This window comes from Manis javanica, chromosome 8 (genome assembly GCF_040802235.1).
Source record: "Manis javanica isolate MJ-LG chromosome 8, MJ_LKY, whole genome shotgun sequence".
Classification (NCBI taxonomy): Eukaryota; Metazoa; Chordata; class Mammalia; order Pholidota; family Manidae; genus Manis; species Manis javanica.
In genome coordinates this window covers 4719727-4733750 of record NC_133163.1, presented here as the reverse complement: position 1 = coordinate 4733750, position 14024 = coordinate 4719727, and the positions used below count along the sequence as shown (strand labels likewise).

Genomic DNA, 14024 nt, shown 5'->3' with positions numbered 1-14024 from the left:
TGGGAGCAGGTGTCCCTTAGGCCTTGGTGCTGGTCTTTGGGGTTTCATCAGTTCCTGGAACATGTTGGTTGCACACTGATGGGGTCAGCCTTCAGAAACCTTCAGTTTCTCTCTAACTGGTGATTGAACATCTGAGGGGCAGAATGGACCTCAGGTTCCTCTTGGGTTTCCCCTCATGCCCCACCCTGAAGTTGCCAGGGTTCAAATGTGATCGTGGCCATTTGGGAAGGACACATTATCCAAGGAGGCCTTAGCTCCACCCTGCAAGGGCTCACCCTTGTTTTCCCAACACCTCTGCTCTGAGCAAAGGGCTGCTGCTTCTCCCAGCTCCTCTACTGTAGCGCTGAGCGCTGTTTACCTGCGTCAGAATTACCCCCCATCCTATGTTTATCCCAGCATCAAAGCTTGGTAGGCCAGCGATGATTTCCAGCATTAATTGAACCCATCCCTCCGGCCGTGCATTTGGCCTACATTTCTTGACCTGGTGCTTTTGGCCTCTCCCTTTCCTGAAAGCAAAGCTTCCCATTTTGGGGCAGGCTGTGGGGCGCCATGGGCTGCGGTCGTGACGTGCTCGCCCTGATTGCAGTGTTCTCCTCCGGGGTCACTGCTCCTAGCATGTCCTGGCTGGATCTCATCTGCCACCGTCACCACACAGCTTCCTTCCTCATGGTGCTTTCCCAAGCATCCCACCCCACGGTGGGTCTAGGTTCAAGGTCTTAGAGTGGCCCCCCGACCTGCGCTCGGAGATGTCCTCCCCAGGCCACCCTGCCTGGGGCACAGTCCCTGCCATGAGCTTTGCTGCCAGCCTTTAGCTTCCTCCGCCGGATGGCAGTGGTTGTAAGTCATCCCTTCATCCCATCATCCTTTCAACAAACAGTTTAAAAATCAGCTAGTGCCATCTCGGAGCTGGCTTGTGAGGACTCCTCTCATCTCCTCCTGAAAGAAGAGGTGACCATGTTTGCCAAGTCTGTGTCTGTATGGCAGTCACAAGGGGAGACCTTGATGCGGCTCCAGCTTCTTGATGCGAGTTCTGTTGAAAGTTTGATTGCCCTCTCCAACGGTTCCTTACACAACTAGGTTGATTAGTAATCAGCAAACGCTGTTCCCTGGGTGCTCAAAAATCACAGCCGTGTCCTCAAGAGGCCAGAGAGAGAGCTGGGGGGTCTGAGATAAACGGCTGATTCTGGCTGCAAGCAGGCTTTCGAGTCATTAGAATACCCTGGTCATGCCTGGAGGTGAGCTAAGAGCCATTCCCGTCCCATTTGAGATTAGGTAATGCTGGACTCTATTTGGAGAAAATTGGGGGAGATGATTGCTTGGGTGGGCAGCAAGGTCTGCGGAGAACTGTGCCTTGGCAGATCTGGGCATCTGAGGTATGGGGCACCTTGCAAACCCTGGACACAGCCCCAAGCATCCGTGTGGGTCCCAGAGTGGGCAGGAGCCCCTCACTTTAGCTCACTGCTGCCTGCATGGGACAAGACACAGGCCTGGAGGCTCTGCTTAGAATTCTGAGTTTTATTCATTGCATAGGAAAATGGGTGTAGTGGGCAAAGCCAGGACCCTGGAGCTGGACAAATGTGTGTGATTTAAAGTTACAGCGATGGCTTGACCCTGTGTTCCAGGGGGCCCATGGCACCCACCTCTCAAGGCTGTTTGAGGATTGATGTAACCACAAATTTGAATTGTAGTTGTGAAAGGGTGGTGTGTGTGCCCCCGGGGCTATTCTAGGGGGCAGGATGAATGATTGGGCAGTTTAGTCGGCCATGATTTTGCCAAACATGCAGGGCGACTGGTGGTATAGAAGGCTAAGTTCCTATGACATTGTTTGGTCTGACAAGAGTAATGTTGGCAGGCTGCTTCATGCTGAGGGATGGGGACCCCCTGGGGCACGTATGCACCCTCATCTGTTAGCAGCTGGAAGTGCCCGCTGTGTCTGGCCTGAGGGCACACTTCTGCACGACTCTCCCCCAGAGACCCCTTCTCCCTCCTAGCAGTGTCCTCCCCACAAGGGGTTTGCACCAGCCGTCAAAGACGCTGCCCATCCCTCCTCCAGGCTCCGCTCCCAACTAACATTTGGGCTCAAATGCCATCAGCCTGGGTGCCTAATACAGTACCAGGCCAGTGGTAGGGGTGGCCTTCCATTTTGTTGAATGTAGGGATGGGCAGATGATCAGGTAATGAAATGGTAACCGAATGCAAGCAGTGGAAGTTTGTAACTTTACTGAGAGACTGTATTTTGCGCCTGTTGACAATCTTGTCTTACAGACTTTTGTATGATGTGTGTTGTTTGAAAACCAGGATTCTTGTTTCGGAGTCACGTGGTGGAATATTTCTGTCCAGTCAGGGGGTCAATATTCATGTTAGAAATCCGGCAGACCCCAGGGCCGTTTAACTTCTGTGCTGTGTTGGAGCAGCCACTCCTCTCTGACCCTCAGTCTCCTTTTCACTGAGCTGCGGAGCACCAGAAAGCTTACCTCTCCGAGGGCCAAGGGCTGGGTGAATTGCAACACTGCTAATCACATTCTGGCTCCCCAGAGAGTGACTGTGTGCTGGGGGTTGTCTTGAAAGGACCAGTGAGGCCTCCACTGGTGAGTGAAATGTCAGCACCGGCCTTATGCTAAGACTGTATTTCCAAAGGTCCATGGAATGTATAAGACACAGGCTGAGAGGCCGCAAGTGTTCAGCGTTCTGGGCCCAGGGTGATTTGGGTTGATTCGTGACTGATGGCTTTTTCCCTTCCCTCCCCTGCATCCCTTCCCTTTCCGTCTGGGGCTGCTGCTTCACATGCAGTGGCGGCTGCCTGGGGACCCCTTTTGGGGTTTGCCATACCTGGCCTTGGTGTGTCTGCTTAGAGGCATTTCTGAGGATACCTGTGTGTGCCCCAGCTTCAGCTTGTTAGGGAGGAAGGGCCAGAGCCGGTTTAGAGAAAGCGTGAGGAGGGGCTTCTGGGTAACATCTTTGGGGACTCAAACTGCTGCCCTGGAGGGGAAAGACCTGCAACTCTTGATTTCCTCATGCCCCTCTTCATCTTTCCCTGGCAGTGGGCCTGGCCCCAAGCTTGGGGCTGTTAAACACTGCGCCCCTAAGCTCCCTGCTTGCTGGGAGTCCACCCATCGTACAGATGAGCACACCGAGCATCAGGCGCAGCTGGTGCTCAGAGCCAGGACTGCACGGTCCTGCGTGAGGAGCTGGTGCTCTTCCAATGCCACCCCACGAGCCCTCCCATTACCATGGCTGGCCTCTGCCTGCCAGGTGGGCGCGAGTGTGTCCCTGTCCCCACCGAGCCCCTGGCAGTGCAGCAGCAGGGGCCAAGCTGGACAGGAAACTTGGCTGCATTACCTAAGATATTGCCCCTGCTCTGGCAGAATTCTTGGTAGATGCCCCTGCAGGGGCATTTTGTATTGGGGGTCTCTTCATGAGACTGCTGAGTTCCTTTCCTGGCCTTGCCTCAGGCCTGTCGGGGGGCAGCATTCGGCTCTAACATCCTCAAGCGCCGTCCAGGTTGCGGATGAGTTGGGCATCCATTCTGCGCCCCAGCCTCCCTCCTGCGACCTGCGCTTTTCTGACCCTTTACTGCCCTGCTTCCTGCCCTAGTGGGCGCCTGACAGATGCTCACCGACAGCTGAGGCAGGATTTCTAATGGGTGTGAAGTGCTGAATTGACTGTTGGCTGCTGTACATGCGGTTCTTTAAGACGAAAGGCTGTGTTTTCTTGGCAGACTCTTCAGGGCAAATCCGGTGAGTGCCTGTCTGTGATGGGGGCTCACCCTGGGGGCCGAGGCCCAGAGGCCTGCCGCGGGAGGGCCCTGCTGTTGGAAACGTCTGTCTTCTGCACATTTTTGGAAATATTTGTATCTAGAATAAAACTTCATTTGGGCTAAAAAGTCCTTGTTTGTGTTGGCTGCCCAAGTGGTTTTGATGAGGTGGCTTGGCAATCCCGCATTCTGGGGATGCCCTGGCTGCACACACACCCTTTCTGAGGCTGGCCATGGGGGAGGGGAGGCCTTCACCTGGAAACCTTTGTCCCGACCGTTAGTGACAATCTGCACTGACCTGAAGGCTGACCTGCATGTGCCGAGTCTGGGGTGCAGCTGTGGGCGCCCAGCGGACAATGGGTATTGGACCCCAGACTTGGATCCCTTTCATCCAGTGGCATCTTCCACAGACGGGTGCATGGGAACAAGTGGAGGCTGGGGCTCTGGAGGTCTTGCCCATTTGAGTCTGGATCCTGGGGTCCCTGTTTGCCTGTGTCGTGGCCTGGGGGCAGGTTACTTGAAGCACCCTGAGTCTCGGTTTTCCCACCCGTGGCACGGGCACTAAATGGCAGGGTCTATTCAAGGGATGGTGGCAAGCAGAGCTGTGGCTGCCTACTCGGCTGCCCCCCATGCTGGCTCCGAGGGTCAGGGTCCAGGTGTGAGGCCACCTGTGTCTTCACGCATGTACGGCTGCGTTTACTCACCTGTCACCTGAAAATAGTCACATCTACCTGCCATGGTGATTGTGGGATCCAGTGAAATTGTTTATGTTAAAGGAAATGCTTTATTACCTGGCACACAGGTGTCCCCATGCTGCACCCTCCTGGTGGCCCTGGTGCATGGTGCCCTGCAGCCTATGGGCACTGGCTAGAGGAGCATGTGCTCTGTGGAATGGTGGCAGCTGAATGGAGGTGTCTGGAAAACACCAGGCCAGCCCTGGGGAAACAGGAAGGGGAGGGTCTGCTCTTCAGAGCAGAGAGTTGACAGGCTCAGCGGAGAGGGGCAGGGCAGTGAGGCTGACCCGGGGGCGGGGTTGTCAGGAAGAATTAACCCCCAGAGGATGAAGAAGCTGCTATTTAATTTAGAAAACACCCAAGTTCAACTGATAACGGGTTGGATGGCATAGGTGGGGTGAAGAAAGGCCAAGAGTCCCAGACGCTGGAGGGGGCCCGTCAGGTTTCTGGAGCGGGAGGTGTCAGGCACGGAGGTATGGGGGAGATGTGGGGGTCACCAGGTTGAGGGGTGCTAGGGAGACGGGCAGCAGCTGGTGGCTGGGTGCTCCCTTTGCCCTGTGTGCAGGGGCCCGGGCCTCCCCCGCACCCCTAGCCGTTGGCGTGAGAGCCTTGTCAGCAGTGAGACCAGGAGCGGGTGGCCTTCATCTCCAGCCGTTTCTCTCAGCCTCCACAGCCACAGGGCTGCCCTGCACATGTTCCCACGGGACAGGCTGGACCCAAAGACTGGACCCGAGGTGCCCCTGCGAGGAGGAGCTTGCCCGCCCTGGCCTCCCCTTGAGTAACTGCCCACCCTCTGACTGGTGGACTGCACTGACCTGAGGGTCGGACATACGGGCGCGGCCCCTACCCACCCATCGTGAACCCCAAGATTCAAGGGAGCCACTGAGCCTCAGTGTCTGCATCTATGGAATGGGCTTGGACACCTACCCCACAGGGTTATTTTGGGGAGCACGTGATGCAGGGTGGAAGCCCCCAGCTGGGGTTGGGCATACTCTGCTATGCCCTCACTAAATGTATTTCTTGCCTTAAGAAAATCGGTGATGAATGTGCTACTAAATGTGAGGAGAGGTGACCGTTGGGGCCTGCCTCGCCTGGGGCGGTGGGGTGGGGTCAGGTTCAGGGCCTCGAGGCTGCCTTGGTGATGGGAGGCCGGCAGGTCCTGAGACAGATGAATGTTTGAACCAGTTACCTGGGCCTGGTCCTTCTCCTCCTGTGGTTGTAAGACGCCAGGGTTCTTTCCCGAGAGGAGTGTAGCAAGGAGGTGGGGGAGTCTGAGCCGAGCTCATGGGCCCGGTCCTGGGGCCCCAGAGGGGCGGCCCCCAGGGCTGCAACTCTTCCCACCCCTCCCACACATTCCCATCGCCATGGAGGGGCTTGGCAGAGTGGGCACCACGCTTGAACTGACGGCAAGCAATGGTTGAGGGATCAGCCTGGCTGCGACCCAGGGCCACTGCTTATTCCGCAAGATGGTTTCTGAGCAGGGTCCAGAGGGGCCAGAGAGCTAGGGCCTCAGACGCAGCCCTGCCCAGGGGCCGGGGCATCAAGCCCTGCACCTGGACACGCAGCTCAGGAAGGCCAGGCTGTCGGCCACCAGCATGTGGCTGGGGCCAAATCGGGACAGAGCAGAGCAAGGGCGAGGGAGCTTTAGACCCAAGCGCACATGGAGTCCTGGCTGTGCTGGCACAGATGAGCTGGACACCACGCCCACCCAGTGGGAAAGGGGGGCTAACTGCCACTGCTGCCACCGTCACTGCCAAAGCCACAGCCACCCGCACCTCCTGCCTGCCTGCCTCCCTCCCCCTCTCCCTCCACCACCAGCACAGAGGTGCCTCAGGGACTCCAGGTGAACCCCACCCTAAGTGCTTGGGGCTGAGCATGGCCCCTTTGCAGAGAGAGAATCACCTCGAGGACCATGGGCACGTCTCAGCCAGGCAGACTCGACCGCAGCCCTGACGGAGACAGGTGGGGCTGTGAGGGCCCAGGTGGCAGAGGTAAAGGGAAGATGCCCTCTAGAGTGTGCCCGGTGCAGATGAGTCCATGCCCAGCCACCAGGGGGTCAAAGTCCACTACAGTCCTGCACGTGGAGGGCAGAGCTCCCGCCAGCCTCTGGTGAAGCTCAGGCACCAAGAGTGACGGTGCCTTTGATGTTGCAGTGTGAAGACCCCAGCCCCAGCTTCTGGTGAGCTCGGATGTCCACGAGGAGGGATCCCCCTGGTGCTCCACACCTGAGCCCCCGGCCCCAGCCTCTGATGAAGACCCAGAGCTGAGGGCTCACCCCTTCAGGACTGGGTTTGTGGGTCTGGAGATGGCAGGGGAGCCCCTGCTGCCCACCTACTGCCTGGAGCCCTCCTCCCTGGCGACACTGGAGGCAGCATTCGGACCCCGCCAGAAGGTGGGTTCCAGGTGCATGAGGAGAGATGTGGAGCCGGGGACTCCTGGCAGGAGGAGAGAGTGCGTAAGTGCATGGCAACGGAAATAGAGTGTGGGTGGGGCAGTGCTGCCGCAGCGTGCCCCCCGCGCGTGTCTCCACAGCAAAGCACCGCTTTATGCCGTTTAGTTGTGCTGGACTCGTGGCTGGCTGCACACCAGCCTTGGCCCATGGGGCTGCCAACTTGGCCGGACTTTGGAATGTAACCCAAGCCCATTTCTGCGGCTTAGCTCCCCTCCCAGGGGAAGGTGCTAAACGCCCACTCGCCAGCCGGGCAGGAAGCTGCGACCTGAGGCTGGTCAGATCTGGTTGCTTCTTTCTAGCAATGGAAGTTTATCGAGGTTGGGACCGAGGCAGGGCCAGGCCATCGCAGTGGGTGTGGAGATGGCAGGGCGGTGGCCACCAAGGCTCCTGGATACGTGGGGACACGGAGGCAGCTTCCCAAGTGCAGCTGCACTCTGGGCAGGGACCCTGACCTGAGAACCTTGACGGTAGCCGTGGTCCTTGGGAACTTGATTGACATCAGCCTGTCCACTAAGCTGCAGAGAGATGACAATTAAAAAAGGCCAAAATTAGTTGACTTGCTCAGCAACCATAAGCACGTCATGGGTAGAAAACGTTGTAGCAATGAGAAGTGTCGACTTTGGGAGGGGAGAATGCTGATATTATTCTGGATGTGTTGACTCTGAGGTCACCAAACTAGGACATTCTGAGACTCTGATGCCATCAGTTATGCCATCCAACCACAGCTACAATAATATATCCCAGCAACTGACTTATTTTATGCAGTTGGAGTCTGCAGGAAAAGGGAGCAGCTAGTAAGAGTTCTTGAAAAACAGAGCCTAACGATGCCAACAACATTTTGGTGATGTTTCCTGGAAATATATCAGAATTTGGAACTATGCACACAAAACTTGTTTTATGAGTAAGTGGAACTGGAGACCTGGGACGGAATGGAGGAGAAATGTCATCGTAGAGGACTGCCCCGCCCCACCCCCGCCCTCATTTGGCCAAGTTATTTTAGGAGATTTCCAAGAACAAGCAATTATTAGAACCACTCACTGCTGAGTTCCTAGAAGTCCCACAACAAATTCTGGAACCAGATGCAAAACAGCTGAGCCGGCGGGCTTATAATGTTTGTGGAAAAAAAATGTGAAATCTGCTCCATAAATTTGTCAGCTTTAGGGAGCTAGGCTTAAAGTAGAAGCACGGTGGTGGAAATAAGGATAGAGGGAGCTTCTAGATCATCAGGCGCAGCCCCCTGACCGAAGATAGATCAGGGGCTATCATACAGCCCCTCTCATGAAGGTTGTCAAACTCTGAGTTGTTCTGGAATGTGCTAGGCATTATGTGGAGACTGGGGGAAATTTAGTTTGGCCCCTGCCCTCCAAGTGTGAAGGGCAAATGCCAGATGCTGCTGTGGTCTTGGTGTGGAGGGCTTCCCTTTGGTCAGGGCTACGTGGCCCATACGGCCTCTCAGTTAGCACCCCCACTGAACAGGTGAGGACACAGAGCTGGGAAAGTTTGGTTACTTGATGTGCATAGACCAGAGCTTCCCTGGAGGCCAACATTTCCTAGTCTAGATAGACTGCCTCTGAGTTCTCTGAGGTTCAGGAAGATTGTCTGCAGTCATCCATCAAGAAGGCACAATTAGGAAGGCTTGGAGCCAGAGTTCCTGCCACCTGGGCAGACTGGCTGTGACTCTCTGGGAGCCCAGCTCCAGTGCCATGCTGGGGACCAGACCAGAGGGAGCAGGAGGTCTGGGGGGGATGGGGTGACGGGTCAGGTCCGGCCGCAGACCCAGCAGCTGTCTCCAACTGGTCCCTCAGGGCCTCAGTTCCCCCATTCCTCACCTTGTCTCCCTCCTGCTTGCTGGAGCTGTTCTCAGGTGGGAGTCACCACTCATGCTTTGAGTGGCAGCCACCTGGCAGAATGGATCAGTGGCAGGGGGCAGGCAGTTGCTGAGCAGAGGGGAAAGTCATGGCCCTCTTCCTAACCAGGAGGTGCTGAGCAGGGCCCCCAATTTCATCACTGCTTCCAGCTCAGCTCTTAGAGGAAGCAGGGAATGGAGATGCCTCAGGCTACAATTTTCTCCCGGGTGACTATAATTTTCCCCTTTTATCCTCACCGGTAGCCACCATTTCAGAGCTGGTGGCCGGAGGGGGCAGCGCGGGCAGGTGGACCCATGGAGAGCTTTCACGCTCCTGTCTCACATGCCTTCTCCAGAGGCAGTTCAGACCCTGCCCCTGCCCCTGCCCCTGGCCATCCTGTAGGGCCTCCTGAGGAGCCAATCCCATGGCGGCAGAAGCCCTCTGGGAGGCCAGGCTCACCCATGGTTGGGTGGAGGTGGATGGGGAGGACCAATGGGCAGCGCAGTGGGGGACAGGATGGCAGCCGGCTAGCCCAGAGGGTCAGGCCAAATTCAGGCCAGGTGTTACCTGCATAGTCAGCAAAGGAGAGGGAGCCCTCCACCCCAGGAGGCATTTAGGCTAATTTAATAACCGTAGGTTTCCCAGACAGCCTGTAGCTGCCTTCCTGCAGCTGAGGGGCCTCTGGGCCAAGCCCCCCACCTGCCTCCGGGCCCTGGAGTGCCTTGGGATGGGGTGGGTGGGTGGAACATTACCTATATGCCTGCACTTTACAAAGCACTTTATCGGCTTGCTTGTGTTGGCTGGTGGTGGAGTGAATGGCAGTGTGCTGTCTGTAGGCTGGGTGTCCCACGGGGCTTGCCGTGTCAAGGTGGAGAGCCCGGGCTCACAGAGGAGCAGAGGCTGCCCTGGGAATACTCTCATGTCCACAGGGGGACTGGAACTCCCTCTCCTGTGGTCATGATGGGCTTTTTTTTCTGCCATGCCATGGCAGGGGGCCTCAGTACCCAGGGTCAGAGCCATCCTGCTAGGAGGAACCCCCCCCCCCCCCGCCCCCGGTGCACCTCAGACCTGGCCTGGGAATAATACGCAGGCCAGAATTTGTATCCCTTCACATAGAAACGACTGACACAAAAGGGCCAGGCTTAGCTGGCCCCGTACAGCACACGCACCCGCCAGCTGTGAGTGTGCTGCTTCCTGGGGGGTTTCTGTTCCCCAGAACCCCTGGTCCAGGGATTAGTCTGTACCCTTCTCACCCCAGAGGCAGAAGCCCAACTGGTGTTGGAGCTGGTCCCAGGTTAGGCTCCGGTGTGGTCCTTGGCCTGGGTTGGGGGTGGGTGCGTGCCTACCCTGCCTGTGTGAGCATGCGTGTGTGTGCATGTGCATGCCTGAGTGTGTGCTGTGCCTGCCTGTGCACATGTGTGTGCTGTCTGTGCGGGGGTGTGCGTGAAACAGACATTGGAGAGTGGCTGGAAATGCGAGACAGTGGGTGTCCCCCTGACCCCGTCGCCGAGTGCGATTCCACATTTCCTCCTCCCCCAGCCCCAGTCCCCATAGCCACCCCTGCCAAATGCCCCTGTGCATTCTCTGCAGCCTGTCTGTGTGGCTCTGCCACAGCCTCTGCCCTCTATCCTGTCCCTCTCCCTGCTCTCCACGGCTATGTTACTACAGGTGGGGGAAGCTTGCCCCCTGGGCAGTCACCACCCCCACCCGCTCCCTCCAGTGTACACAGCACCTGTGCCCTGAGTGGGGCCTTCTCCCACAGCCCCCCACTCCTGCCCTCTTACCTGGGGCTCTGGCCACCCCCCATGCCAGCCCCTAACCCCTGCTTCTGGGGCAGCCAACAGTAGATGTTCAGCCACCTCATGGATGGAGGGACAAGAGTGGGTTCAGCAAGGCATGGCTGGGTCCTGTGCCTGGCCTCCCTGGCCACTGTCCAGGGGCTTGCCATCCAGTGGCACTGGCCAGGGATCTCAGGACCAGATGTCTCCTCCCAGACGTCAGTCACTGTGTCATGTGTTCTAGACAGAGACTTGGACTTGGAGGACGCCTGTGACCTCATGGTGCTTGGCCCAGACGCTGCATGAGCCAGGTCAGTTCCCCCACACATTCAGGTGACACGGCACCTGCAATGCAGAGTCTGGAGGGACAGTGTTTGCCCTTGCAACGCAGAAGAGCACACTGACTTGATTGAGAAATGCCCAAACATGACATCAGACCTTCTCTGATGGAAGTTCTGTCCGAGAGGTTTGCCAGCGCAGTTGAGAGTGGACAAATGGAATGAGCTTCATTCGCAGCTCTGAGCTTTTAACAAATGTATAGATGTATGTCACATATATATTGTGGTACGCAGGAGGTTACATTGTTATAAATGTTTAATCAATAAAACTTTGTTGCCAATTTAAGAAAATGGGCTTAGGGAAGGGGGGATAGGTGCTTTTTCTGAAGCCCTTTATGGGGTATGTAAGCAAAAACGTTTGCTGACCCTCATTCTAGGACATCCACTGTTCCTCACTGGCAAGGTTCTCGGGCTTGGTGGCGGTTCTCCAAGCTTCCCACGTGATGATACCCTATTAACGCAAGCTGGTAGGGCCGGGGCGTGGTGCTGGACGATGGGCTGAGCTGCGGCTGCAAAGGTCCTTGATTCATGGCCACCTTGACCCTGAGAGGGTCCCAGGTGCAGCTCGCGGGTCTGGCTTCCTCCTCATCGGGTCTTCTGGGCTCCATCTCACACCTGTCTGACACCGTGGGCTGTCACCGTGCCTCCCATCACCTAGCACTGCTTTACTCTCATCTGCAGCTTTCGGGCCCCAGGGCCTGGCCCATCCTTGCCCATGGGCTGGTCATCTTGGGCTCCCATCACCTCACCTGGCCTCTGTCATCCTGGGCACAGCATCTCACCTCTGTCAGTGTGGACCTGGCCATCACCCATCCGTCATCTGCCTCACCACCACCATCCTTCGCCTCGGGGCTCACTCTGGCCTCCAGGGCCTTGTACATGGTAGGCTTTCATTCATTCGTTTGCACATTTGGTGAAGGTCTACTGTGTGCCAGGCCCTGTGCCAGGCATCAAGTAAATGGACTTTGCCCTTGGGAGTGCACGCCTCGGGGAGACGCACAGGAGCCAGCGGATGGCAGAGAGCCTGGGCAAGGGTGGCTTGGGGGTGTGGTGCAGAGACGGGCCGCTCTGACCACATGGGGTGGTGGGTGGGGGGCTCAGCAGGGTGCCGCTGAGTGGGGTCTGGGCGGAGAGCTCCCGCGCCTTCTTTGCTGCTGGCGGCTGACATCTCAGGAGTGGAGCCAGGAGCTCAGGCCTTCTCGGCCTGCCCGTGGGGCCCTTCCTCCCGGGTCCCCAGCGCTGTTGCTGCTCCCCAGGGAGCCTTGGCTCCTTGCGCCATGCACCCCAATCTCTGGGTCGACCTCCTTGCTGCCCCTTGGGAGGAGAGCATCTGGCCCCACCTGGAGCCTCTGGTCACATCACTCCCTTTACAGATGGTGAATTTGATGCTCAGGTGGGTGTCCTGAGTGTCATATGTCAGAACTCAGATGGGTGGGCTATGGGCCAAATTTTGTGCTCTTCCCACGAATGACCTGAGAGAGGGGAAGCTGGGTGTAGGTGGGAGGACTGCCACTGCTGCTTGCCCAGCCCTGGAGTGGTTCAAGGCCGAGTTAGACCACATGGAGGGTCCACCTGGTGGGCAGAGGGGCATGGGCCCAATGGGGAGTGGAGGGTTCCTGCATCTGGGGCAGAATCAGAAGGTGGTGGAGAAGGTGTAAGGCAAACTATCCATCGTGAAGCAGAAGCCCTGCCCTTGCTACGTACAGCATGTTCGCTAAGGTGATCGGTGGTCATGTGTGGGAATGCTTATGTTTATTGACTTGCCTGTCTTTGCTTGGCCGAACGGTGGCTGTCAGATGCCCCTTTTGGAAGTTCTGAGGTTTTGGAGAGCCAGAATCCTGGACTCCTTAGTGTCCATGAAGACTGGATGTTCTGGGGGTGGCGGTAGTGGGTGTGATGGTGGCTCAGATGTCTTAGAGGGCCCCTTCCAGGATTGGAGGGGACTTACCTGTGGGGGATTTGTGGTCTTGAGGAGGCGTTTCAAGTTGGCTGGTTTGACCGCCTGCCTTGGGTGGGTGACCTCCGCTGAGGGTCGTTCAGTGCAGTGGCCATATTGGTTTGATGCTGATGCAGAATCAGTGTGCTTGGTGCAGACGGCCTGCGGGGGGCGCCCTGCAGCTCCTCCTACACCCAGGATGCCCGTTAGGCTCCAGAGGAGGGCTTCGTCTTGCGGGCTGTGCTTTGGGGTGAGGACCCCTCCTGTGTTCGTGTGGCAGCGGAGCCCTTCCTTGCTCATGTGTCACACTGAGGTCCCTGTGATCACATGTTACGTGTAGCCCTCCCCAAACAGGTAACCTGAGCCTCTCCCACTCGTGTCACATTGAGCCCTTCCCAGAATCATGGGTCACATCGGTCCCCTCCCCAATGTGTCACGTTGTACCCCTACCCACTCATGCGTCACTTGAGGCCCTCCCCACTCATGTTCCTTGAGCCCTCCCAATTATGTCACATCCAGCCCCTCCTCACCCATCTGTCACGTAAAGCCACCCCCTGATGTGTCACAGGAGCCCCTTCCCACTCATGTGTCACACTGAGCGCCTCCTGCATCTGTATGTCACACTCACCTTATTATGATCTCCTGTCCCACTGGACCCTTCCCGCTCATGTGTGGTCCTGAGCCCCCCACTCCTTGTCACATGATGCCTCCCCCACAGTTGTATCATGGAGCCCCCTCCTACCACGTGCCACAGAGTCCCTCTTACACTCCTGTGTCACATGGAGCAGCCATGTCGCCCATGTGACTGCGACCCTCCTTCCCATTTGACACTGAGCCCCGCGTGTGCAGAGCCCTCCCCCTGTCACGTGTTTCTCACCCAGTCCTGCCGCTGTGTGTCATTGAATCACCTCCACTCGTGTGTCACAGAGAGCCCCCCCCCACCTCGAGCCACGCTAAGACCCTTGCCAGCTGCAACTTGACTGTCCCGCCCCCGCGTATTTGGGCCCGCCCCGCCCACGTGCCCCACCACGCTTGCCGTGGCCCCCTTCTCGGGAGCCCTGCTAGATCCTTCCGCCCCTCACGTGCCGCCGCCCGCCCTTGCCCCTCCAGTCCGCCTCGCCAGGGCCTCAGCCCCACGGCCTGGAGCTTGTCCCCCACGTGTGGCAGTTTGGTGGCCCAGTTGTT

At 57.6% G+C, this 14024-nt stretch overlaps 1 long non-coding RNA gene across 3 annotated transcripts in view; it reads left to right on the top strand.

Annotated features, from left to right (window-relative positions):
• LOC108410179 (uncharacterized) overlaps positions 1–11882 on the top strand; it is a 38822-nt gene extending 26940 nt beyond the window's left edge. For 2 of the 3 annotated variants that reach the window (XR_012133667.1, XR_012133666.1), the window contains 2 exons: positions 6642–6880; positions 10810–11882. This is a non-coding gene — a long non-coding RNA (uncharacterized lncRNA). The remainder of the gene's footprint in view (positions 1–6641; positions 6881–10809) is intronic. The other variant, XR_001856418.3, reaches the window with a different exon arrangement.
• The last annotated feature ends 2142 nt before the right edge of the window (positions 11883–14024 follow it).